Raw genomic sequence first — 25,628 nt, forward strand, 5'->3', positions numbered from 1 at the left:
TCGGGATCGATTGAAATGCGCTAAGGAAACCAGCTCTGGGGAGGGAGGGAGGGAGGGAGGGAGGGAAATGCTCTCTTAACATGTGCCAATGCTTCTGTCAAACTCATCAGGGCAGGACAGCGTTCAGACTGAAAGTGTAAGAAGATGTGGAGTGAGACAGAGAACCTGACAGGAGCACCGGACTCACAAGTGCACGGATTTTGCTTTTGGCTTGGATTGAAACTCAGAAGTTGTAAGGAATTTGGAAAGGAGAAGGGACATTTCAGAAGGAGAAGAAGAAAAAGAAGTTGTTGGTTTTTTTTACAGCCCTGGCAAAATCTTTGGTTCTAGCTAATAAAGGAAGTTAGTTGAAATAAAAAAAAAAAAAAAAGGGTTTTTCTCCTTCACTGTTGTATTCGTTGGTGGTAGATGGTGTGTTGTTTTATTTCTTGGTCTTATTAACTCTGTGTAAATAGTTTTTTGAGTGAAGCTCACTTTCTGGACAGGTTGGTTTGTATTTGAGGTAGGATTAATTTCAAGAGGTTTCTTTCCTAGACTTCTGATAGGTATTCCTGGGATTTTGGTTTTGTTTACTGCATGTATCAACAGAGAGATTTGGTAGGGCCAGCTGGGCTGCTGAAGTTCTGGGTGTTAATTTATTAGATGGCTTTTGTTAAACACAGATTAATTATGTAAGTTAACAGCAAATTACCCAATTTATCTAGGTAAGCTACCTAAACACAATGCTTTATGTCTTACCATTTTTCTGTTGTTCTGCTCCAAGTAGTTGTGTCAAAAAAGAAAGCGCTGTTATTTTTCTGAAGAGCTTTCTTCTATAACAAGGCCTTTACTCCCTTTAGAATTTGAGTCAGAGGAGCCAAACAGCTGCAGCTGCTCTGAGGGCTTTTATATTTGGTGGGATTAGCCCCCTCCCTTTTCCCAGGCATCATGGGAATGGGAGGCGGGCACCATCAGGGGTATATTAACCCCAGCCTTTGCTGAGGGGTTTCATTCCCTCTCTGGGATGTGCTGGGGTGAGGGCTCTCCTGTCATTTCAGTGAAGAGCCTCTTTCAGCTTATCTCAGCTTGCTTTCAGCAGGTGTTTCTGGGCATCTAAAGCAATAGAGGCTTGGAAGATCCTGTGAAGAAAATGGCATGGAATACAGGGAGTATTTAAGGTGACAATGTCAGATTTTGTGTTTAGGGGTGATAAAGTGCATTTGCAATTTCTGGTTTTGTTCTTATTCCGTGTTTTTATTGTTTTTAGGAGGTGTACAGCTTCCAGAGATCCCAGGTTGTGTCCAGCACAGCACTTCTTTCAGCAGATTGATCATGTCACAGGAGGCATCTGCCCAGTGTCAAAAATGATGTTTGAGATGGAGGCTTCAGGTGAGTTGAGGGTTGTGACTGGGAGAGGGAGGGTGAGCAGGTGTCCAGTTAGGAGTTATTGGGGGGCAGGGGGGTTTGCAGGCAGCAGGGTGAGAAAGGGTGTTTATTTGAGGGCCCCCCACACAGGGCTTTTCAGAAGCACAGCAGAGGCATTCCCATGTCTTCCTCACACAAGGTCCACTGCACTCACAGGAATGCCATTGAACTTTGCTTTTCTCTAACCCAGGTGTCACTCATAATAATGCCCACAGCCTTGGAATCAGGATGAAGGTGGAGCCTGAAGGAGCCAGGCACACTCAGGAGAGGGCAAGTAGCTGACTTGCTGGGATTTGGCCCACATAACTCTGAACTCATACTTTGGTTTTGGTTTTCTTTATTGTAGCTGACCGAGAGGCTAACAGGCGATCACGGGGCCCTCCGAGGCAGACTCATTTCAGGTGCAACGTGGATTCACATCGCCGATCATCCAAAAGATAAGTCTGGGTCACGGCCTGGAGAAGGGAGAGCAGCGGGTTGGGAGTTCCTGGGACAGATTGAAAAATTAGCAGAGGGAAAAGCAATCTTGTCCTAGGGGCCTCTTAGGACAGCTAAGGGGAGAGACTCCACATTTGATGGCAGCGTGCAGGCGGGCAGGGCAGAGCAGTTCCGGTCCACGTCGTGTTGTCGGGTGTACCGTGTTACCTACTGTGTCTTTGGGGTCCCTTTTGCCTTTTCCCCTCGAGGCCCTCACCACAAGCATAATGTGTCGTGTTTAACGTCCCCCCGTTGGTCACGTTCTGTGTCACGGGTGTCTGCACATGTTTGTGCCGGAGCTGCTCTGCCCTGCCGCAGAGGCTGCTGCAACAGGACAAGGCTCAGGGACACGCAGTTTGTGGGGTGTGGCCGGACTCTAGATGATATTCCTAGATAGACAGAAGATGTTTGGAGCTGTGAAGATATCTTGCAGCCCTTTGACGTTTGTCCTCGCTTTCTTTCAGATGCAGAAGGATAAAATCCAGGGCAAAATCCATCCGCCCATCCCGAGTGAGGAGGTTCCCCTGAGCAGGTCAGTCACCGTTTGTCTCTGCAGGGGGAGTGTCAAGTGTGACTCTGTTACAGCTCTGTTCTTTTTCTTTTTAGGAAGTAAAGCTGGACATCAGCAGGCAAGGTGAGATGGGCAAGGTGAGCATTGAGTAGCGTACAGAAGCAGTTAGTTGTTATTGCTCCAGTCTCACTTTGCGGTGCAGCTCTAAGCATCCTTTCCTGTTTCTGCGCTTCAGGCAATCCACTCGGAGTAGGCCAAGCCCCAGTCACCAACCGGCCGACGCGCTGGGTTTGCCGCTCTCCCGAGCCCTGGGGAGGAATCCCGGGACTCGGCGATGAAGCCTCTGCCTTTTCTGTTTAAAGGTGTCACCAGGGCAGCCTTCAGCAATGGCCGAGGAGTTGCGGTGAGTCAGGGAAGTAGGGAGGAGGAGCGAGGCTCCGCTCAGGTTTCAGCAGCGCCACATCCCCTCGTCTCCTCTTAGCCCAGGCGTGCCCCACGACGATGGCGTCAGCCTCCGAGTGCGGCTGAAGCGTGCGGCCCCAGGAGCCGGGCATTCTTGGGAAAAGAGTGAGTGGCAGAATTGTTGGGTTTTGGCCAATGTGCTGCTGAGGTTATGCATTGATATTTTGTTTTCTTTATTGGAGCAGACGAAGAAACAACAGGAAGTTGTTGAACAAGAGTGCCAGCAGGACCTTCCCAGATGTCGAGGCAGCCTTCCTTTGCACCTGACACAGACCGGCATCCCCAGATGTCTGAGAGATAAGTAGAGGGCCACGACCCACAGAGGGGATGAAACCAGGGCGCAGGGCAGGGACCCACCGGGAGGGGTTTTTGAGTCCACTTTGGAGACGGGGGTGTGCACGAAGCGGCCCCTTAGGCCTGGGGGGGAAATAAAAGCAAAGTCTCACTTTTGATCACAGTGCTGAGGTGCGCAGGGCAGAGCAGTGCCGGTGTGTACTGTGTCATTTGTCTATTGTGTGTTCTGTGTGGTTGGATGTGTCATGTCCTTTACCTTAGGCCTTTGAGGAGCCTAGCAGAAACCCTGGCATCATTGTTAGCATCTGTAATCTCTGCATTCCTTGGCCTGGTACCCAGGCCATTGACCTTTTGACTCGGGAGCTCAGACAGGCATCAGAATTGCATCTCTCTTCGGAAGCATCCAGTCAGGTGGCTTTTCAGGTCTTGTTCTGAGCTGCACGGACAGCCGTGCTCCTCAGTGCTCCGTTATGACGGATTAGGCTTTGTAAGAATGCGAGGTTAGGGAGAGGATTCTGACCGTAGGATTCCTGGGTGTCCATCTTTGCAGTTCTTGGAATAAATCTTTCAGCCAGCATCTTCCTCCAGGGTTCTCTGAGCCTCATCAGTTTGCCATCAGTCTCACCTCGGTCATCTCCTTTTGCATTCTCTGAGTCCTTGCAGCCACTTTGCTTGCCAGGAGATTTCTGTTCCTGTTGTGTCCCCCCTGTCTGTCACGTCCTGTCCCGTGTCACGGGTGTCAGCACACACATTTGTGCCGGAGCTGCTCTGCCCTGCCGCATAGCCTGGTGCAGTAGGAGAAGTCCCTGGGAGTTTGTAATGTGGGGTGTAGTGGGACTCTAGATGGGATTTGTAGATGGACACAAGACGTCTGGAGCTCTTAAATTATCCTGCAACAGTTTGAGTTTTGTCCTAACTTTTTTTTCAGATTCAGATGGATTAAATGTGTGCCAGAGGGCCCCATCCCGAGTGAGGGGTTTCCCCCGTGCAGGTGAGGCACCGTTTGTCTCTGCAGCAGAAGTGTATATGGTGACTCTGTTACAGCACTGTTCTTTGTCTTTCTTTTTAGGAAGTAAATGTGGATACCAGCAGTCAAGGTGAGCAGTGGAGAGAAGTAGTTGTTATTGCTCAGGTCTCAATTTCTGGTGCAGCTCTAAGCTTCCATTCTCGTTTGTGTACTTTAGGCAATCCACTCAGAGTATGCCAAGCCCCCGTCACCAGCCGGCCGATGCACCGGGTTTCCTGCAAATGTGAAGCCTGTGGATGCATTACAGGACTTGGTGATGAAGCCCTGAACTTTTCTATTTAAAGGTGCCATCCAGGTGGCCTCCGGCAGCTGCCCAGGAGTTGTGGTGAGTCAGGGATGTAGGGGGGAGGAGCGAGGGTCCACTCAGGTTTCAGCCGTGCCAAATCACCTCATCTCCTCTTAACCCAGGCGTCCACTGTGATGACGGCCTCGGTCTCTGAGTGTGCCCGAAGCGTGCGGCCCAAGCAGCTGAGCGTTCTTAGGAGAAGGGTGAGGAGCAGACTTGTGGGGTTTTGGCCAATGTGGTGCCACGATCAGGCATTGATGTTTGGTTTTCTTTAATACAGCTGTCGAAGAGACACCAGCCCGGTGCCAGCAGGACCTTCCCAGCTGACGAGGTGGCCTTTCTTTGCACCTGAGACCAGCATCCCCAGATGTCTGAGAGAGAAGTAGAGGGCTACGACCCCCAGGGGGGATGAAAGCAGGGTGCTGGTTTGGGAATTACTGGGAGGGGGGGATTTGAGTCCGCTTTGGAGGTGAGTAGCTTTGGAGGTGGGGGGGTGTCCATGAAGTGGCCCCTTAGGCCCCATAAAAGCAAAATCTCACTTTTGATCCCAGTGCTGAGGTGAGCGGGGCAGAGCAGTCCCAGTGTGTATTGTGTCACTTGTCTTTTGTGTATTATGTGTTGTTGGATATCTCATGTCTTTTATCATAGCCCTTTGAGGGGCCTGTCAGAAACCTTGGCACCAGTCTTAGTATCTGTACTCTCAGCGTTCCTTGCCCTGGCACCGATGCCATGGAACTTTTAACTCGGCAGCTCAGACAGGTATCAGAATGGCAACTCTTTTTCGAAGCATCCGGTCAGATGTCTTTTCAGGTCTTGTTCTGAGCTGTATGGACAGCTGCACCCTGCAAGGTTCTGTTATGATGGATTAGGACTTGTAAGAATGTGGGGACAGGTAGAGGCTTCTGACCGTAGGATTCTCGGGCATCCATCTTTGCAGTTCTTGGAATAAATCATTCAGTTAGCATCTTGTTCCTCCAGGGTTCTCTGAACTTCATCAGCCTGCCATCAGTTTCACCTCGGTCCTCTAATTTTGCATCCTCTTGGTGCTCGCTGTCATTTTCCTTACCCAGAGATTTCTGTTCCTGTTGTGTCCCCGTTGTTTGTCCTGTCCTGTGTCACGGGTGTCTGCACACATTTGTGCTGGAGCTGCTCTGCCTTGCTGCATAGCCTGGTGCAATAGGAGAAGTCCCGGGGACTTGATGTTTGTAATGTGGGGTGTCGTTGGACTCTAGGTGGGATTTGCAGATGGGCACAAGATGTCTGGAGCTCTTAAGTTATCCTGCAGCTCTTTGATTTTTGTCCTTTCTTTCAGGTGCAGAAGGATGAAATCCAGGGCAGAGCCCCCCATCCCGGGTGAGGGGATTCCCCCGAGCAGGTCAGTCACTGTTTGTCTCTGTAGAGAGAGCATAAATGATGGCTCTCTTTTTAGGAAGTCAAGGCCGAGTGGGCGAGGTGAGCATTGAGTAGTGTACAGAAGCAGTTGTTTTTGCTGATGTCTCAGTTTCTGGTGCAGCTCTTAGCATCTCCACTTTTTATTTTAGGTGGTCCACTTGCCGTCTATCCTGGCCGGGCATGCCCATTCCAGCTGTGTGCAGCTTAAGGTATCAGTGTGGCATCCTTGTCAGATTTGGGAGGTTGTGTTTTCACAGTGTCTCAGCATGCTTTTCTGCTTTGTTTCTTTGCAGGTGCTGTCGCTGCCCTAGGCATGCCAAGGAACAGAGGAGGGCAGGTGAGTCGGTGTTTAGGCAGGCTGACTCACAGGTGAGTGTTACACAGCAGCATGCTAAGTGTGTACCTATTCTTTTTGCAGGTATCTTCTGGGCACCCTCTGGAGTCAAATCAAGATTTGAGGTGGGCCGGGGCAGGGGTGCGGAGGAGCCCTGGGGATTACTGTTTTTGACGGCAATAGTCACCTTTTCTGTTTTGTCTTAGGTACCCTGAGGAGCCTCGTAGCCAAAGGTTGGAAACAACAGCACCGAGGCACACACGGAGCACATTTCACCATCCACGTCCGACCGAGGATGGATTTTGTCTGCTCCTTTTCCAAAAGCTAAGTGTCGGGGCCAGCAGTTGGGAGAAGGGGAAAAACCTTTACTATCACAGAGGGCAATTTGATGTCAGCTTAGCGGAGAGGTCTGTAGTGGGACCAGCTCTCTGGAAGAAAAGGGAGAGGGTTTCTCCTCAGCCTGACCAGAGCCTTTGCTGGGCAGGGCAGTTCCGACCCATCTCAGCATTCTCGTGAACTTTGCGTTGTCCGCCTTCCTCGGCCCGACGTCGTCACGGATCTTTCCCCTGAGGAGCTTGCCTTCACGTCCGGAGCTACAGCCACGGTCACCTGGCCGTCGGCTTCCTTCTCTAGGCTCGCTGAGCCTCTCGAGCATCCTCTTAACTGCTTTGGCACTAACTTCTTTTAACGAGTTACATTTCATCATCACATGCTATCGTCATAGGGCTTCCTCTCCTTTGGCATCATCAGCCTCTGGCACATCTTGCGCTAGGCATCTCGGGTGCCTAAGGGGACAGTGCCAGGCAGTTGCCACTTGTCTCTGTGTCTATGTTGTCCGTGTCTGTGTTGTCCGTGTCTGTGTCCGTTGTCTTCCACGTCATAGGCCTTTATTACGTCTCAATGCTTTATCGGCACTATTCTGTGCCATCTAGGCTGTATTCTACTCACATTCCTTTCTGGATATCCCTTATTCTGGCATCTTTACATTTTTACTCTTTGAGACAGGAATGTCTCAAACGGACAAGATGTTCTCATCCATCTTCCTTCTCACTACCAGCTTTGGTAGTGCCTTTTTTTCCATGCCATTTTCTTGGACTGCTAGAGGGAGTGTCTTGCACCCTCCTCATGTGACTGCAGTACTTCTATAGGTTCCATCTTCTGAAGGGTATAGGACTCAAGAATTCATCTTCCAGCGAGTTATCTCAAGTCCTGGCTTATATTGTGTGTACCTGTGCTGGCTTATACTGTATGTACCTACCCTCTATGTACACTTGCACTGTATGCATCGACTTAGATTGTTGTGTGTACTTATATTGTACCACTTATGGTTGGAGCTGCCCTGCCGGGGCACGTAGTCACAGTCAGGTAGAAGAGTTATAAAAACTTTACTGTTCATCTGTCTTTTATGGGATTTTGGGTAGAAAACTTATTGGTCCAGAGTGGAGACAAGTCCTAGCTGTCAGATAGCCACTCGTTGACCGCTTCCTGTCGTCTCACAGGTCCCCGAGGCTACCGATTTCCCCAGAACCTACCAACTGACGTCAAGGAGCGCAGCCAGAAGATGTGTGGCAGCACGTTCTTCAGCGTCTCGAGTAAGGGCCGCAGCGAGTGTGTAAGTGGGAAGAGCGTGTGAGCGTGTGTGAGAGCATGTGTCTGTGTCTGTCTGCGTCTGCTGGTCTCTGCGTGTGTCAGCGCATGCCGACTGGATTACTGGATTTAACCTTGTGTGTGTGACTTGTGCTTTTCAAGTTTTTCAACTCATTTTCAAATTTAGAATAAAAAATCCCCAGCTGGGTTTCCCCCCCCCCCCCGCCGGCTGTTTTTTTTTCCTCGGTCCCAGTCGGTCTGTGAGGCAACGCTCATCACCAGAGTTTGGGCGCGGACTGTCCAGGGACCGGGGTTTTTGTCAGGCAGGAAGATTTTTTTGAGGCTCCCGGGAACCACGTTCCCGAGGACCAATGATTGCTGGGGTGTAATTTAGCAGTTGTGATGAGAGGGATGGTGACTTCGTGTGTCATCTGAAGGGGGTGTTAATTGTAGATGAGTGTTGTTTTTTGCGTGCTTTTGTTGTTTTGGGTTTCCTGTAACAATAAATCCACATGTAAAGAAAATAGAAAAAGGTTATCATCTTGTGTTAATATGTGTGTTGTATTGTATTGCTCTGTATTGCAGGGTGAGCACAGGGTGAACTCTCTCCTCCTTGCTGTGACACCTGGGCTGGCAGGGATGACACAGTGACCTCGGCCGGCCGATGCTGCCTGTGCCATCACCTGGCACTGACGTGTTTGATGAAAATCCTTTTGCTGGGATTTTTCTCCTGAGAAGCCTCAGAACAGAAATGGAACCAATAACGATCTGCTGGCTGTGGAGTGTGGGCTGGAGATGGTTTAGCAACAGGGGCATCTTGGATTAGTCTCCTGTGCAGTGTCTACTTGATGACCAATCATGGTCCAGCTGTGTCGGGGCTGTGAGCAGTCCCAGGTTTTTATTATTCATTCCTTTCCAGCTTTCTGCTGTCTCCTTGCTCTTTTAGTATAGTTCTACTATCTCATTTTCTTTTAATATAATAGAGATCATAAAATAATATTTCAGCCTTCTGAGAGGTGGAGTCAAGATTCTCGTCTCTTCCCTCGTCCTGGGGACCCTCAAACACCGCCACAATCAGCGGCCGAGCGGGTTTGTGCGAGCCTCCCAGTAACCCTCGGCCGGTCCCGAGTCGGCAGACACCGGGGGGCAGCCCTGACACGGCCGAGAGCGGGGAGACACTGTCTGTGCCCCGAGGGTGCTGAGGGCACCTGGGCTGGGGGGAGACACTCTCTGTGTGTGCCCCGAGGGAACTGAGGGCACCTGGGCTGGGGGGAGACACTCTCTGTCTGTGTCCCGAGGGAGCTGAGGGCACCTGGGCTGGGGGGAGACACTCTCTGTCTGTGCCCCGAGGGTGCTGAGGGCACCTGGGCTGGCAGGGAGACACTCTCTGTGCCCCGAGGGTGCTGAGGGCACCTGGGCTGGGCCCCTGTGCAGCACAAGAGACACAAGAGACAGCGGTAGATGATAAAGGGCCGACTCTTAGCAGGGGTTAATCCAAGGTTTTATTAGGATCCCAAAGGAGCTCCTGCACCTCAGGGGCCTCCTGCCAAGCCCCAGGGAGATGTGCCAAGGTTACATTTAAAGGGAGGTGGAAACTGAAAGTAGATAACATTTTACCAACCAATAAGTGACCCTAAGGGATGGATGCTGGGGCATAGACATACAGGACAGCGTATGGGGCAAGGCTCGGGGGGCTGACCCCTGGCCTCTGGCTGATCACTGGACGACTTGGACCGAAACTTCTGCATGGAGGGGATGGGAGGCTGAGTGATTGACAGAGAGCCAGGGTGGGGGTTTGGGGATGATCTCATCCCGGGAGAGGGATAACACAGGTAGAAGGAGGGGGTTACAGTTCGGGATAAACCATTTGGGAAAAATATGGGGATACAAAACAAAATTACTTCAAAGTATTATAAAGTATAAAAATGCACTACAGCCGGTTTGGGCAGCACCAAATGAAATGTAATAAAATGCTTTAAAAATAGAAAAATTAAAAATAAAAATTAAATAAAAGTAAAAAAACAAAATTAATTTAAAATAAATGAAAAACAAAACAAAAACTGTAAAGTGCTGTAAATTGCTGTAAGAGTTCCATAAAAGGTAGTGCCGTAATGCAAGACCCTCAAACACCACCACAATCACCAGCTTGAGTTGGTCTGGGCAGCACTGAATAAAAAAAAAATAAAAACCTTTAAAAATAGAAAAATTAAAAATAAAAAATAAATAAAAAATAAAATTAGAAAAATAAAATAAAAGCTTTAAAAATAGAAAAATAAAAAATAAAATTAAAAAATAAAATTAAAGCTCTAAAAATAAAAAAATTAAAAATAAAAATTAAATAAAAAATAAAAAAATAAATGCTTTAAAAATAAAAAAGTTTAAACTTAAAAAAATAAAAATCTTTAGAAATAGAAAAATTAAAAATAGTAAGTAAATTTAAAAAATAAAAAATAAAAACGTTAAATATAGAAAAATTAAAAATAATAAGTAAATAAAAAATTAAAAACTAAAATAAAAATGCTTTAAAAATAGAAAAATTAAAAATAAAAATTAAATAAAAGTAAAAAAACAAAATTAATTTAAAATAAATGGAAAACAAAATAAAAACTGTGAAGTGCTGTAAGAGTTCCATAAAAGGTAGTGCCGTAATGCAAGACCCTCAAACACCACCACAATCACCAGCTTGAGTTGGTCTGGGCAGCACTACATAAAAAAAAAAATAAAAACTTTAAAAATAGAAAAAAATATAAATTTAATTAAAAATAAAATAAAAAAATAAAATAAATTCCTTATAAATATAAAAATTAAAAATAAAAATTAAATAAAAAATATAACTAGAAAAATAAAATAAGTGTTTTAAAAATTGAAAAATAAAATTAAAAAATAAAATTAAAGCCCTAAAAATAGAAAAACTTTTAAAGAATTAAATTAAAAAAAAAAACTTTAGAAATAGAAAAAATTAAAATTAAATAAAAAATAAAATTAAAAAAAAAAAGCTTTAGAAATAGAAAAATGAAAAATAATAAGTAAATAAAAAATAGAATTAGAAAAATAAAAGCTTGAAAAATTAAAAATAAACATTAAGTAAAAAAAAAATTAAAAAAAAATAAAAATAGATTAAAAACAAAATAAAAACCGTAAAGTGCTGTAAAGTACCATAAAAGTTCCATAAAGGGTAATGCCATAAAGCGCGACTGTCGCAAAAGGTGACGTAAAGCGCGACTGTCGCAAAAGGTGCCGTAAAGAGCGACTGTCGTAAAACAGCCGTAAAGCGCGGCTGTCGCAAAAGGTGCCGTAAAGCGCGACTGTCGCAAAAGGTGCCGTAAAGCGCGACTGTCGTAAAACAGCCGTAAAGCGCGACTGTCGCAAAAGGTGCCGTAAAGAGCGACTGTCGTAAAACAGCCGTAAAGCGCGGCTGTCGCAAAAGGTGCCGTAAAGCGCGACTGTCGTAAAACAGCCGTAAAGAGCGACTGTCGCAAAAGGTGCCGTAAAGCGCGACTGTCGTAAAACAGCCGTAAAGCGCGACTGTCGCAAAAGGTGCCGTAAAGCGCGACTGTCGCAAAAGGTGCCGTAAAGCGCGACTGTCGTAAAGCTGCCGCAAAGCGCGACTGTCGCAAAAGGTGCCGCAAAGCGCGACTGTCGTGAAACTGCCGCAAAGCGCGACTGTCGCGAAAGATGCCGTAAAGCGCGGCTGTCGCAAAAGGTGCCGTAAAGCGCGACTGTCGCAAAAGGTGCCGTAAAGCGCGGCTGTCGTAAAACTGTCGCAAAGCGCGACTGTCGCAAAAGGTGCCGTAAAGCGCGGCTGTCGCAAAAGGTGCCGTAAAGCGCGACTGTCGCAAAAGGTGCCGTAAAGCGCGACTGTCGTAAAGCTGCCGCAAAGCGCGACTGTCGCAAAAGGTGCCGCAAAGCGCGACTGTCGCAAAAGGTGCCGTAAAGCGCGACTGTCGCAAAAGGTGCCGTAAAGCGCGACTATCGTAAAAGGTGCCGTAAAGCGCGACTGTCGCAAAAGGTGCCGTAAAGCGCGACTGCCGTAAAATTGTGCCGTACAGGCTGGCGGCGCCCTGGCCGACACGGGGTGCCGTACAAGATGGCAACGGCCGCCCGAGTGGGCGTGTCCTGGTCGGGGCGCCGTGTCGACGGGCTGACATCATTAGGCGGCACTCTGCCTGCAGTGCGCCCATGCAGACGGCAGGGGGCGCTGTGCCTGTAGTGCGCCAAAGCAAACGGCAGGGGGCGCTCTGCCTGCAGTGCGACAAAGCAGACGGCAGGGGGCGCTCTGCCTGCAGTGCGACAAAGCAGACGGCAGGGGGCGCTGTGCCTGCAGTGCGCCAAAGCAGACGGCAGGGGGCGATGTATAAATAGAGTATAAAGTATAATCTATATAGAAGAAGAAATAAAAGCTCTATGTTACCTGCAGCTGTAGAAAATTTCAGGCTCCCATGGAGGAAATAGTTTTCCTAAAATCATTGCCGTTTTGGGGTTTTTTGCACTCCCCAGTCGCCTGAACGTTTCTACTGCTGCTTTTTTTTATTCTAAAGCTAGAATGGAAAGCCAAGATTAGAAATACAGCGAAAGAAAGAGAGAAAGAATTAAAGAAAGAGAGAGAGACAGAGAGACAGAGACAGAAAGAAAGAGAGACAGAAAGAAAGAGAGAGACAGAAAGAGAGCGAAAGAAAGAGAGAGAGAGAGAGAAAGAAAGAGAGAAATAGAGACAGAAAGAAAGAAAGAAAGAGAGACAGAAAGAAAAGGAAAAAGGAAAGGAAGAAAGAAAGAAAGAGAGAGAGAAAGAAATAAAGAGAGACAGAAAGGGAGCAAGAGAAAGAAATAGAGAAAGAAATAGAGAGAGAAAGAAAGAAAGAGAGAGAGAGACAGGAAGAGAAAGAGAGAGAGAAAGAAATAGAGAAAGAAATAGAGAAAGAAAGAAAGAAAGAAAGAGAGAGACAGGAAGAGAAAGAGAGAGAGAAAGAGAGAGAGAAAGAAATAGAGAAAGAAAGAAAGAAATAGAGAAAGAAAGAAAGAAAGAAAGAAAGAAAGAAAGAAAGAAAGAAAGAAAGAAAGAAAGAAAGAAAGAAAGAAAGAAAGAAAGAAAGAAAGAAAGAAAGAAAGAAAGAAAGAAAGAAATAGAGAAAGACAGAAAGAAAGAAAGAAAGAGAGAGACAGGAAGAGAGCAAGAGAAAGAAAGAAAGAGACAGAGAGAGAGACAGAAAGAGAGACAGAGAGAAAGAAAGAAAGAGAGAGAGAGACAGAGAGAGAGACAGAGAGAGAGACAGAAAGAGAGACAGAGAGAAAGAAAGAAAGAGAGAGAGAGACAGAGAGAGAGACAGAGAGACAGAAAGAGAGACAGAGAGAAAGAAAGAAAGAGAGAGAGAGACAGAAAGAGAGACAGACAGAGACAGAAAGAGGGACAGAGAGAAAGAAAGAAAGAGAGACAGAGAGAGAGACAGAGAGAAAGAAAGAAAGAGAGAAAGAAAGAAAGAGAGACAGAGAGAGAGAGACAGAAAGAGAGACAGAGAGAAAGAAAGAAAGAAAGAGAGACAGAAAGAAAGAGAGACAGACGGAAAGAGAGACAGAAAGAGAGACAGAGAGACAAAGAGAGACAGAAAGAGAGACAGAGAGAAAGAAAGAGAGAGAGAAAGAAAGAGAGACAAAGAGAGAGACAGAGAGAGAGACAGAGAGAGAGACAGAGAGAGATAGAGAGAAAGAAAGAGAGACAGAGAGAAAGAGAGACAGAGAGAAAGAAAGAAAGAGAGAGAGAAAGAAATAGAGAAAGACAGACAGAAAGAAAGAAAGAGAGAGACAGGAAGAGAGCGAGAGAAAGAAAGAAATAGAGAAAGACAGAAAGAAAGAGCGAAAGAAAGAAAAGGAAACAGGAAAGGAAGAAAAAAAAAAGGAGGAAGAGAAAGGAAGAAAAAAAATGAAAAAGGAAAAGGGTGAGAGTGAAAAAGAAAGAGCCAAAGTGGAAAAGGGGGTGAAAAACAGAGTGAAAAAAAGAGTTGGAGTGGAAAAGAAAGGACATTCGGGAGGGGCGGTGCTGCCTAAGGTGCTTCCGCGCCCAGGAGCGAAGGAGCCGTTTGATCCCCTGGCGGGAGCGCAGCTCCCGGTGGCGGAGAACGGAGCGGTGGCTGTCAGTCCGAGACTACAACTCCCGGCAGGCCCTGCGGCCGTAAAGCGCGGCGTCTGACGCAACGGCCGACGCGCCGTAGGAGTGGCTGGCGGGCCGAGGCGGCCGCGCGCCGAGGGAGCGGGCTGGGCGCGGGGAGCTCCCGGCGCCTGTGCCACGCGGGACGGAGCCGCGGCAGCGACGCTGGAGGGGCGAAGCCTCCGTCCGGCCGCCCGCACGGAGCCGAGCGGCGCGGAAGGGGCGTCCGCCCGGTGCCTCGGCCTCGCTCAGCGGTCCCGGTGGCGGGGGCTCAGCTCGGGCGGGGCGCGCTGCCGCCCGCCGATGGCGGAGCGCCGGGCGGTGCTTTGCTGCCGCGGGCCGGGAGCTGCAGGAGCCGCCCCGGGCGAGCGGCGCCGGGCGCTGCCGCGGTCACTGTGCGGCGGCTGCCCTCGGGCTGGCGGAGGCGCGGGAGCCGCCGAGCTGCAGCCGTCTCCCTCGGGCCGCTGCCGCTGCTGCGGGCGGGGGCGGACGAGCGGCTGCGGAGGCGGCTCCGCGGCGGGCTCAGCCTTGCGAGCAGAGAGCGCTCGACATCGCTGGCATGACACGGCTGCTGAGTGCCTCAGTGCTCGTGGCTCTTCCTTCCACGCAAACGGATGGAGCGGCATCGCTGAGCAGTAAAACACAGCGATGGCCCGGAGAATGGCGAGCGCAAGGAGCGCCGGGCAGGATCCTTCTGATGGCACAGGTGCGATCGGCAAACTCAGCCCCTTGTGCCCCTGCCCTCCCGACCCCCAGGGGAAATGCTCTCCAGCCTCGAGCTGCTGAGAGACAAAACGTGTGATTTGACACTAGGGTCCGGAAAAGGTTTCCGTTTAGATTAGCAAATGCCTCAATTGTTCTCGGTTACATCCTAGGATCGGTTTTAGGCAGTGACTTTCTACCGCTTGTCGGATTTTCTTGTGCAATGGTAAGAAAATAGGCAGGTCTGATACTGGTTTCGCTTTTTTTCTACTTCATGTTCCATGAGCTGCTTTTATCCAAGCAATTGGTTTAAAGTTCTACTGTAGGCGTTTCTGGTTCACTTTTTTTTTTTTTTTTTTTTTTCCCTCTAAATCGGCAGTAAATATAGCTGAGTAAAATTACCTTGGTTTTCTTCCTTCTTAAATGTTTTTATTGATAATCCTATTTGAATATGCAGAACACGTGGGTATGTCCTGTAATATATCCTAGCTTTTCTTGTTTACAGGGTACTCAGAAAATATTTTTCCCTTCGAGTCCCACTGAAACATTCTCCGTGCAATCTCCGTTAAGGTCTGTGTTTGCAAATAAGCCACCATCAGCTGAGATATTTGCCTGTGTACCTTTTCCTGTCATTCAGAGCTTGCGTTCTGTGGTTTTTATGATAAACCTATCAAACTTGCGAAACCGTTTTGCAAGTCTTAACCGTTGAAGGCAGCAAGAAGTGGTTTTAAAGCCTGTTCTTGAGCAGACAAAGGGAAAAAGTGTGAATTTGCTGCTGAACTTGTCCTTTTTCATTTGACTTGCCTTGAATTATTTAGGAAGAGAGAGAACTAGAAAAAAGAGAGAAATAGAATTGGTTCTTGAGCCCTCCTAAAATGCTCCCCGTGATTCCGTGTGGAGCCCAAGTGAAGGGTGATGGAACAGAGCCCCTGTGCTTTAGAAGGAAATCAATTTCAACCTGATCTCCACCCTGAGTCTCCCTAATTTCTGTTTTTAAAATGCAAACTCAGTTTAGGAAGTGTTGGGAGTTAGTATTTTGGGGAAGAAATGGCAGTTGCACAAACCGTTCCATTTCCCAGAGGCCCTGGGAAGGATTCATTTTGTAAGCGCTGTAACTGCCATCGGTTGGGGGTTCGGGGTTGGAATGTGCACTTGCCCTCCTATAAAGCACTCGTTCATTTGCATTTCAGTGCCAGGAGTCTGGAGAAACTGGAGAAGAGCCCAAGAGCCATTTTTCATCCTGAGATACAAAAGGTAGGAAGTGACTTTTCTTTGTTTGGTTCTTTTTCTTTATGATTTCCTGGAAATAGAAGTAATTAAGTATAGATACCAATGGTTTGTTTCTTCCAGTAGCTAATAAGAATAATAATAATAAGAATCTAATACTACTTAAACTGTCTCTTTATCCATTGAACTGGCCATTTCAAATCCAAACTTCTAAACACCAATAAAACCATCATCCTTGTAGAATCTTTAATAGGAGGGGGCTAAAGATGCTGTTTTTGTTGACAGGATTTATTGGTTCTTGAAGGGCAAGAGGTGAGTACAAGCCTAACTACTTCTTGCTCACAGACCCGTCCGGTGAATACGGCTTTGTATTTTGATGGGCTTTTGATGACTTCTAAATCAATTGCTCGTTACAGTAAAAAGAAGTCATGTTTTTTTGAACCTGACAGCAAAAATAACTTGAAGCACCAACTTAATAATAATTGATCACCCATCTAAGTTAATGATTTTATGCTATACTATCAAAGTTTAAAGGTAAATTATTGTGTAGTAGGAGATGGTATAAAATGTATGTTCTAACGTGTAGGATGTAGGCAAAGATTAGAGGAAACAAATTTTTATGTCTTCTGTTTGACTGTTTACCAAATAATATTTGGTTTTATTTTCCAGGGATCGGTGAATTTTAAATTTGGAGTCCTCTATGCTAAGGATGGTCAGCTTACAGGTGATGAAATGTTCAGTCATGGTGAGGTTTTCACCTTCTCCTTAATTGTTTTGCTCATCTGAAAAAAAAAAAAAAAAGGCAAGTTAAAAAAAAAAAAGGTATGTTTATTATTTGTTACCCTGTTCTGATCGTTTCCTCAGTATTTGCTGGAGCTCTGCTTACCCAAGCTTTGGGTAAAACAAGCTTTGGGTTCCTTCTGTCCCACTGGGTGTTGCCCAGTTTGGTTGCATCTGGTGAAATTCAGCCTGAGCCCTTACAGAACCAGCTCAAACCACGTGAGAGCCATTCGCAGCTCTCTCAGGACACCCGGAGGAGGATGGGTGACGTTTCTGAGCATCTGGCAAGTGCACTTCTATCAAAACTCGGCCTGTGACATTGCTGGGGAAAACCCTTCTGTATCCTGAAGGGTTCCTCAAACTCTGTTGAGGATCCAGTTAGCAGTTGCTCACCTGGATGGTTCCAGCTCCTCAAGCTAACACTTGTACTCTTGCCATGTAGTTTAGATCTATTGTAGTTTTGTTATTTTGCAAGATTTTACGTCTTTGGACAATAACGTGCATTTCACTCTTTGGAACCTCTGGGATCATTCCTTGGTGCAGCACCACCTAATGGGACACTTGGCTGCTGTGCTGAAGGGCTTGGTTACTGGAATTGTAAATCCCGGAGAGTTTGTAAGTCTTCTGTCCCCAGGGAGGTGTCACGCTTTGTTCACCGTTGCTCTGTTTGTCGGGTGCTGCTTCTCGTCGGAAGTATTAACTTCAAACTGCCCTGTTCTTTTTTTAACTTTTTTTCCTGGTTCTCTCCGTAGGGCAGGGAAGGACTCTCGTATCCCGGTCGTCAGACTCAGCGCTGCCCGAGAAGATACAGAGACTGTAAAAATCATAAGGAGCAACTAGGACTGCAGAGGAAACAAACTGGAGAGAACAAAAGGTGATATTGTTCTCCTTCCCCTGGATTAGAAACATCCACTGCGCTTTGATGCCGGTGGCTGCCAGGGGCTCGTTAGGTCTCTTTAGGCAGGTGTAGGTGTTCACCTGTAGGTTCTATTTTTTGGCAAAGGACCACGAGAGAAGTTTATTTATAGATCCAAATAAACATTCATCTTATCTGAACATAACCTGTCATCCCCTTTCTGACATTAAGGACTCCTGTATAAATACTTGGGGGGGTTTTCTTTGTCATTTCTGAATGGTTCCATTTTGCCGGCTACTTGAACAAATCTGAGGGGGTTTAATTGCATACTGCTTCCTTGAAATTCTGTTGGTCTCTGCTTGGAACCCTTCTTGTACTGCTTAATGAAAGACTTCTGATGGTGTTTTCTTGCCTGTTTGTGTTTAAGGTCGTGCTCTGATGCATTTACAGAAGCCATGGCAGGAGAGAGTCAGCTGCTGGAGAAGAGGAGACAGTATTATCCCTGTGCAGCACAGAACTGTGCTGCTGCTGTGTCATCAGCTGTGTCTGCACTGAAAGTAGCCACCTTCACTTGTAGGTAGCTCCTTGGTGCTTTAGGACACGCTGAGGGATTTATTCCTTTTGGGATCCACGATGCGAATTCCCAAGAGAGGTAGTAGTAATAAGGTCTGAGATTGGAAAAAAGCCTGTGTCCTTGGAATGTTGTTGTTGTCGTCAAAAGTTAATTTTTCCTTCTTTCTTAGCCGGTAGTCAGCTTTTTGCTTTATTTTTTGTGGTATCAGTATTTGATTGTTTAAAAAATTGCTTCAGAAGAACTGCAGTGGCTGGCCACCAGGACCTTGTTCAGATTTGCCTATTTGCTTGTAGCTAAAACGTTTCCATATTGTTTATCATTCTATTGAAGAAACTGCTGCCCAGTCAACTAAGAACTGAACATCTCTCTGTCTAGGACATGGGGAGAGGATTTAGGTCATGTCTTTGTTTCCAGAAAAAAGTTCCAGTGTAGTTTCTAACTAGAGGAAAAGGGGGGGGTGAAGACTCGGGGCTCTGATGCCACTGGGGGCACCCCGAGGTGCCCAGGAGAGGGAGCCCCACTGCGGTGCAGGAGCAGGTATGTTATCACGTACTAGAGAGCAAATTATAAATAGAAATATGAAAATTATAAATATAAAAATATTTTTAGATCGTTAAAGAAAGCGGTTTTTTTAACTTGTCAATAGGCAGGGTTTTGATGATAAAAATGATAAATACAAAGAATATGAAGGTAGAAATCTAAGTCTAGAAAGATATCATAAGTACATACAGATAAAGTTTAAAACTAGAAGAAAAAATCAGTTGCAGCAGTAGATACGATACATAATATAGATAATACTTTAAATACATGTCTAGAATTTTATAGATATTATAGATAATTATTAATAGATTGCATCAAAAGAAACGATAAATATAAATGTGAGTATAACTATACAAAGTATAAAAATATTTCAATACCGTTTAAAAGAAGGTGTTTTCTTGTATTTATTTGGTTAGAGATGGGGTTTTTCTTTGGATTAATAGAAGTATTCTAGAAATATAAATCTAACTGTAGAGAGATCCAATCGATAGAGGAGGATATTTCTAAAACCACAACCGAACGCCGCCGCCTTCGGGGGAATCGCACGAGCTCGGCCGAAGCAAGGCGAGAGCGGCCGACCCTGACGGCCTCGAGCGAACCGAGGCGAGGCTTCCGAGGCTGCCTGAAGCGAAGCGAGCCGAGCTCAGGCGAAGCGAGCCTGCTGCTCTCGTGCGCGCTGCTTAGCGCCAGTGCGCTCCCAGCCTAATGAGCTCCTGCCCGAGCCCGCGCTCCCGGTCGTGTCCGCGCCGTGGCCGGGCCGCCCGCGGGACGCGGCAGCGGGAGAGCCCCGAGCCGGGCGAGCTGAACGGGAGGCGGCGGCGCTTGCCCGCCCGCCGTCGGGGAGCCGAGGCGAGGCGAGCGGAGCCGAGGCGCGCCGAAGGCACAGAGCGGCTGGGAGTTGGGCCGAAGCGAGGCGAGCTCGGCCGAAGAGGCGAATGCAGGCGCCAAGAGCCGAGTGGAGGCGCCAAGAGCCGACTGGAGCCGAGCGTCTCCGGAGCGAGCCGAGCTCCGCCGAGCGCCGCAGCATCCCGGGCAGGGCGAGGCGCCGGGCCGGGCTCGGGGTGCAGCCGGGGCTCTGGGAGGCTTCCCCGCCTGTCCCTCTCTCTAGCCCTCCTTCCTTCTCCCCGTCTTCGCCTTCTCTCGCTCCCTTTCCCCCATTCCCTCTCCCCCCGCAAAGCCGGCTCCTTCCTGTCCTGTCCCTAGCCCGCTACTCCCTTCTGTTCCCCCTGTCTCCTTCCTGTGCCCAGCCTCCGTGTACCCTCGTCCCGGGCTTTCCCTTCCCGTGCCGCTTTCCTGCACAGCCCGAGCTCCCTCGCCGCCCTTTGTCGTGCCCTGCTCTCGCTCCTCTCTTCCCGTGCCCCCTTTCCTTCTTTGCCCCGCAGCCGCGGGGCTCGGGCTGCCGGAGAATAAAGCCCCGAGGGCCGGAGCCCGGCGCCCCTGGGCCCTTGCGGGAGTCCCCGCGCGGGGCCGGAGGCTCTCGGCGGATCCCCCCGTGCCGCTCAAGCAGCGCGGCCGACAGCGCCGGAGCTGCGGCTTTGCCGGCATCGCGCTGAGAGCGGCCCCCGCTCCGTGCCGGGCCGTCGCCGCCGTCTGTGCCGCTCCCTCTCTCGCTGCCCCTGGCCCGTGACAGCGAGGCTGGGCAGGAACCTCAAGCCTTCTGGGGGCTGCCCCCCCTTTCCTGTTGCAGCAGAATCCCTTGCTGGGGCCATGCACGTGTGGGAAGGGCTTGGGGGAAGCGCTGCGCTGCTGTCCGGGGCAGTCGGATTCGTTCGGAGCCTTCTTTGGGGGTCAGGGAAAGGCGGGGTGAAGGCTCGGGGCTCTGATGCCGTTGGGGGCAGCCCAAGGTGCCCAGGAGAGGGAGCCCCACGGCGGTGCAGGAGCAGGTGGGGGGCGGGCGAGGGGCGGGGGTCACGCTGGGTGCCGTCCCCCAGAGGGACCCAAAGCTGCCACCAAATGCACAGGGAGGGGTGAGTGGGTGTAGGATGCTAAAACCTGGCAAGGCATTCGGTTTTCTAGGTATTGCTAAAGAATAGGAATTGGTCTCTAAACTCAGCTCGGGAGAAACCCTCTCTATGCACTCATTTGTTTACAGGAATGTAGAAGGTTCCGACTGGAGATGCGTAGTAGTTCTGAAGATATTGCCGTGAGGTTTTGATCTAGGAACGGACCGAGCTGTGCCCTGGAACCCTCAGAACAGCTGCAGGGGCTGAAGGCGATAGAAAGGGCTCTCTGGCACCTTTTGCCTCCGTTCTCTGCCAGCGCCCAAAGCGTGTCGCAGTCCCGGAAGAGGCGCTTGTCATCCCGAGAGCCAAAAGGAAGACGTGTCAAATCCCAGCTCTGCCTTGTGTTTCGTGTGGGTTTTTTACTTCGTATTGATGTCATTCCAGAGAGCAAGGAAAGAAGAAATGTGACCGGCTCCCACTATTACTGTGTGAAGGCTTTCTTGAAAGGCTGCTGTATTTCTATTGTCCTTTTCCACTCCAAGCTTGACTTTTGCCCTCGTTTTTCGAGCTCTGCTGCATTGGGTGTCCCAAGGAGGGCGGGGTTCCTCAGCAGGGCTCTTAGGAGGCGGCGCTGATTCTGCTTTTTCTGAAGGCGTCTCAAAGCGTGCTACCAGAATGACAGTTTTGTGCACTGGAAAGCTTTCCCTCAGTGCCATCAGCGCACGTCCGTGTCTGAATTGTGGAAGCAGACGGACTAAGAAAAGCCAGCACCCGGAGCAGATTTCTGTTGGCTCTGTGTCTGTGAGAAGCGGGCTGTGTGCTGGACGGGGAGAGGCGCTGTTGGAGAGTGGCATCAGCGCCAGGTGTGAGCTGTGAGGATGATGGGGGGCTCGGAGCAGCCCCAGGTGTGAGCTGTGAGGATGATGAGGGGCCGTCTCCTGCCGGGGGGGCGAGGCTGTTTTAGGGGGAGGCTTCGCCTCAGCTGCCTTTTGCATGGAGCTGCTGAGTAGAGGGGTTCGTGGGGGGGCTCCCGGGGCTGTCTCATGGAAGGACTGCGAGAGCTTCTGGCAGCGTCTGGGCGAACACCTGGATACGCGCTTGGATCCGCGGAGCATCGCTTCAAGGAGGTGCCGAGGGACGAATCTTTGTGCCGGGAAGCCGCAGCCGAACGGGTGAGCGCGTGTGGATTTGGAGCGGGGACTTTGGTCCTTTCCCTTTTCAATTGGATCTTGGCAGTCCCCCCTCCCCGCTTCCCCAGGAACAAAAAGGGAGCTTGTGAAGACAAAAGAAATGAAGGAGAGGCAATACTCTCCTAATATTGTCTGTGTTTGAACTGGGGGGGATCCGCTTTCGCTTGCGGTTCCAAGGATGTCGGTTGAAGGAAAAGCTGCCTTTTCCCGGCTGTTAGGGGTATCCCAGGGGTGACAGGGAATCCCTGCGTTCCATTTGAACGGGAATGGGCAAAGTATTGTTGTCATCGGATGGCTTTGATTTGAAGGTAACCAGCCCATTTTCATCATCCTAAGGTTTAAATGGAGGGGACAGCGCTGGTGTCCCTCCTTTGCAAGGGTTTGAATGGAGGTCAAAATCCCCCTTTGCACATGGCTTGCAGGATTTCATTGGAGGAAAGCCCCTTCTTTTCTGCGCTCCTAGGGGATGAATTTGAAGGGGAGAAGCCATTTCTTTGCCCTTGTTGAAGCGAGGTGAGCGCCGCCCGCGGCGTCAGTTTCGGGGTTGAGTTGCGGGAAGCCGCAGCTCTGGCGGCGTTTGCAGGGCTGCAGTCGGGCTGTGCCGCTGCATTTGAGGGCGCTTCTTGTGGCCGCGGCCCGGCCCGGAGCGTTGCCGCTCGGGAGCGCTGCCGGCCCGGGCCGGGCGGGTGCCGAGGCGCACGGGGGAATTTGGCGCGGCAGCGGCGGAGCCGCTTTGCCGGTGCGAGCCGCCGTGCGGAGCCGAGGGCAGCTGGCGCCGGGCCGGCCAAGGGCGGCAGAGGCGGCGCGGGCGCTGCTGCGCCGGCCCGGCCGGTGCCGGCCGCTCTGTCCGCTCCGGGCGCGGGGCTCGGGCGCCGCCGGGGCCCCCCGGGCAGGGGGAGCGGGCGGGGGTGGGGGGGCTCTCCGGGGCGGCGCCGCCCCTGCGCGCCGGAGCAGCCGCCGGAGGAGCCGCTTTGCCGCCGGGAGCCGCGCTCCGTCCGGGGCCGGCAGCGCGGGGTTGGGCTGCCGCAAGTTCTTGGGTGTCGCGGTTCGGAGGTGGCTTTGTAGGGATGCATCGCACGGGTTTGTTCTGGTCGCGGTGGGTGTGCGCTAAGGGCTATGGCGTTCTTCCTGACCGGTACGGTTCTCGGTTCTTCGGGTGGTGACGATAAAGGTTTGGTTTGAACTGAGTTCTGTAGTCGGATATTTTTTTTTGCCGGGCTATTCTGTTTTTAAAGGCGTGCAATGGTTTCTACGGGTCGTTGCGTGAAGCAGCGGCTCGGATTTTAATTCTGTCGCCGTGGCTTTTATTAGCGTGGGCGTGTAGCGTTTGTTTCGGTGGGTTCGAGGTGGCGTCGTGTCGTTAATAGCAGCGGGGTTTTTAAAATCTCTCTAATTGCGTTTGTGTTTCTCGTCTTCCAGGGCTTTTATTTCTTTGGTTTGTTTGATTGTAGTGTATGTTTTATTGTTACGGATCATTTGGGAGATCTTGTGAATGGTTACGTTTCTCTTTCGGCTTTGTGTTTATTTCTGGGTGGTATTTTTATTTTGATCGAATGAGGTTCTATGCGTTTATTCTTCAGTTGGGAATAATTTTTTTGACGTAAATTGAAGTTGCTTTGGTTTGGGGGACTTTTGTTTTACAAATGTATTTTCTTTTTTTTTTTTTTTCTTTTTTCTTTTTTTTTCGTTTCTTGTTGTCCTTTGACGTATTTGGTGGTTATTGATCAGTTTTATTTTTGGGAACGTGGGTATTTATATGGTGGGTCTTTTTAAGTAGGGGTTTTTTTTTTTTTTTTGGGTAGTTATTTTCTTATTTTTTAGTGGTTGAGATTTTTTGGTTTTTTTCTATTTCGTTCATTAGTTCGCTTTCTAAAGTTCTTTTGACAGAGTATTGCTTATTCTTTGAGTTAGTGTAGATGTAGAATTTTGGTTAGTTTTTAAAATAACGTTCAGGGTCAGTGGCACTGATTGGAGTTGAGCGAGTTGGTTTGGGTTTTTTTAGAGGTTTTTGTGATTTGCTGCGTGTGTTTCTCCAGGGTTTTCTTTTCGTTTGGTTCCATTTTTCTGATGTGATGAGAACTGTTAGTGAAAAGAGTGTTGTGTGTTTTTTTCGCTGGCAGTTGTTTGGCTGGTGGAGGTCTCTTGATGGTTTTGGAAGACATTGGTGGGAATTCGATGCTGTTTGTTTTGTCATTGCATTTAGGAATTGGATTTTAAATGTAAAATTCTAAGGATAGCTATCTTTAAACAAAACGAGTAGATGTGTAGAAATGGGAATAAACTTTTATTTTGATCTAAAATTTAACAGGTAACTTAAGTCATGATATATTCCAATAAGATATTGTATTTTTCAAAGAGCATTGTGTATGTTGATAGATATATCAATAGAGAGGCTAAATATAAACACAGCTCAAAGGAAATTTTAAATCTAGAAATGTGTTGCGAATCTATGCAGATATATATATCAAATTATTAAAGGATTGTAAATGTAAAGTGACATAAATCCATACAACACGTAATACAAGTGATACCGTATACATCTTATGATGGTATATTATAGGAAACAGCTATAAATCTAGTACGTCGCTATGATATAATATCTAAAACATTATAGATATGGTAACTGTAAATACAACAACATTATTAAAAGTAGTTTAAAAGAAAGGATGGTTTTGTTTTTTACTTGGCAAAAGCAGGGGTTTTATTATAAAAACTACAAATACAAATGATAGAAAGGTAGAAATCTACTTGTAAAAAGATCTTATGAATACATCAAGATGGATATAAAAATTGAAAATATTAGAAAAAAGAAGTTGTAGCAGTAGATTTGGTACATGATAAAAATAATGATTTATCTCTATGATGTGAATAATAGATATGTGATATGTAATGATGAATGGAATGCATCAGTCTAAACGGTGACTATAAAAGTGAATATAATTATGCAAGCTCTAAATATAAAACTATTTCAATAGAGTTGAAAAGAAGGGTTTTTTGGTATTTGTTTGGTTAGAGATGGGATTTTTTTTGGAAGAATAAAAGTATGATAGAAATCTAAATGGAAGTCGAGAAATATACAATCAATAGATAATGATATTGCTAAAACCACAAAGTATGAATAAATACAGATAATAGGAATAGGCATAATAGATGGTATAAACGACGTAACACATCACTGTCCGGTATAAATATGGGTGTGAATAGAACTAGGAAAACTAGAACTATCAAATTTATTTCAAGAAGGCATGAAAGAAAGGGGGCTTATTTGGTTCTTGTTTGGTAAGAGGCAGGTTTTTGGCATTTATTTTTAGAGGAGTTTTTGGGGGGGATGGCCCCTGTTCTTTTTTGCCGCCTTGGCCGCCCGCAGCCCCTCGGCGCGCGGCGCCCCCGGCTGGGGTGGGCGGCGGTGCTGCCGCCTTGTGGGCAGAGCGCGGTACTGCAGCCCGCCGCCGCCAGGCAGCCCTCTTGGGCGTGGCGCGTGGCGGAGTTTGGTTGACCTTCTGAAAATGGCGGCGAAAAGGGCGGGAAAGCGGAGGGCCCCCGGCGGTGTGTCTATGCGGACTGCCTGCACGGAACACCGACGCCAGCGCGGCCCCGGCGGGATTTTTGTGGCGTTTTAGGTGTACCCGACACGGGCTGTGGGGTCAGCGGCGCCGCGGGCGGGCGTATTTTGCGGGTTTCGGACCGGCATGTGAGTAACCGCCTCTCTCGGCCGAGGTGGGAGGGGGGGGGGGGGGGGGGCCTCTCTCGGCCGCCATGTTGGGAGTGGCGCGTCACCACTGTCGCGGGAGTTTGTTTGACCTTCTGAAAATGGCGGCCAAAAGGGCGGGCAACCGGAGGACCCCGGTGTGTCTATGCGGACTGCCTGCACAGGACACCGACGCCGGCGCGGCCCCGGCGGAA

At 48.6% G+C, this 25,628-nt stretch overlaps 1 long non-coding RNA gene across 1 annotated transcript; it reads left to right on the top strand.

Moving 5' to 3' along the window:
- The first annotated feature begins 15,005 nt into the window (after positions 1 to 15,005).
- LOC143692012 (uncharacterized) lies at positions 15,006 to 18,089 on the top strand. The gene is made up of 3 exons (XR_013179862.1): positions 15,006 to 15,185; positions 15,806 to 15,869; positions 16,512 to 18,089. It is a non-coding gene; the product is annotated as an uncharacterized LOC143692012 (long non-coding RNA).
- The last annotated feature ends 7,539 nt before the right edge of the window (positions 18,090 to 25,628 follow it).

Source organism: Agelaius phoeniceus, chromosome Z (assembly GCF_051311805.1).
Source record: "Agelaius phoeniceus isolate bAgePho1 chromosome Z, bAgePho1.hap1, whole genome shotgun sequence".
NCBI lineage: Eukaryota > Metazoa > Chordata > Aves > Passeriformes > Icteridae > Agelaius > Agelaius phoeniceus.